The 1590-nt window shown below is 47.3% G+C and overlaps 1 pseudogene across 1 annotated transcript; it reads right to left on the reverse strand.

Annotated features, from left to right (window-relative positions):
- Nucleotides 1-301: 301 nt before the first annotated feature.
- LOC308266774 (ribosomal protein uL30-like) lies at nucleotides 302-1057 on the reverse strand (annotated as a pseudogene). The gene has a single exon. The product of its transcript is annotated as a ribosomal protein uL30-like (transcript).
- Nucleotides 1058-1590: the final 533 nt, after the last annotated feature.

Raw genomic sequence — 1590 nt, forward strand, 5'->3', positions numbered from 1 at the left:
AGCTGGGTCACTCCTTGCCAGCACCAATATCCAGGGCAGAAGATGCACCAAGCAGGACTCCTTCCCCAGTGGCCATGTTGACCTCAGAGGTGACAGCAGCCCACGTGGAAGCCATGGTGCCTTTCTTTGGAACTGGGCCTTGACAGTGGTGCTGGGCATGACCACAGCCGACTGTCTTTCCCCATCCCCTTCCTTCCAGGGTCTGAGGCAGAAAATAATCTTCTCTGAAGATACTTGGTAATAGTTCTGTAAAACAGAAACACAGGCTCTTCCAATGCACTGTGTTTTTGAATGTTCTGCCTTACTTCAGCAGACGGATGAGCTGATTGATGGCTTCCCCTCAATAGCCGGGCAAGCCCATCTCCTTGAGGAAGCCCACCCTATTCTTGGTAGCATGGTGGGCCACAGAGAGCTGGAACTGCCACAGTAAGCAGGAGACTTCCTGGAAGTGCTCCCCCGGGAAGGCAATTTCGTGAATGAGGTCTTCCAAGCAAGTCACACCAAACCTTCCCAGATGCTCCTGGATCGCTGTGTTGTCTGTCAGAGCCACGGCCTTCCCCTTGACCTGGGCCTGTCCCCGTTTCAAGATGAGTTCCCGAACAGACTTGAGATTCGGAAAGCCCCAGGTCACATACGGTTCGATTACACACAGCATTTTTAGGTTTTGGGGCATGACTTTGATAAAGACACCACTAAATATTTTCTTCAGACGCAGGTTTGCAATGGTCTTCTGCACCAGTGAACTCACCCCACTGATCCTTTGGATGAGGACGACAAAGGCCAAGGAATGCTTATCAGGCGCCTCCACCCCGCGAGGCTTCACTTCTAGTGGTCGGAGGCGCACCTCGTCCTGTCGCTGCCTCCTGGAATCATGTAGGAAGGATTCCAGGTGCTTAAATCTAAACTCTTTCACTTTCCTCTCCTTCTTTGTCAAAAGTGCCTATTTTGCCTGGGTTGCTTTGAGGACCTGATAAGCCTTCCTTTTTTTCAGGAGGTTCTCTGGAACCAAGGGGATCTTTTTCTTTTGCTCTTCCCCCACCATCTTTCCGGTGCTACGGCTACTGCCAATTTTATTTTTTATTGATAAACGAGGTCTCACTAAGTTGCAGAGGACCTCACTAAGTTGTCAAGGCTGGCTTTGAACCTGTGATCCTTCTGTCTCAGCCTCCCAAGTATGGAGATTACAAGTGTGGGCCACCATGCCTGGCTCAGAATGGCCATTTTGATATTTAGTCTGCCTGAGCAAGGAAGAACTTCCTTCTAAGGTCTTTTTCAATTTCTTTAATGTTTTATAATTTTCCTTGTAGAGGTCTTTTACATCTTTTGTTAGGTTTATTCCTAGGTATTTTATTGGTTTTGAGGTTATTGTTAATGGTCAACATGATCTATGTTATGATGTGAGACTATAATACACCAATAAAAAAATTAAAAAGTCAATTTGGAGCCAGCTTTCCAGCTCAGGGGCCTGTTTGCTACCTCTCCTCTACTGCACCAGAAACCACATAACTCACTCACATCCTACAATGCATGCCTCACGGTTAACCAGAACCCTTAAATAAGACAATTACAGTGAAGGTTCACATTTGTGAC

Source organism: Muscardinus avellanarius, assembly GCF_963383645.1.
Source record: "Muscardinus avellanarius genome assembly, chromosome: 9".
NCBI classification, from domain to species: Eukaryota; Metazoa; Chordata; class Mammalia; order Rodentia; family Gliridae; genus Muscardinus; species Muscardinus avellanarius.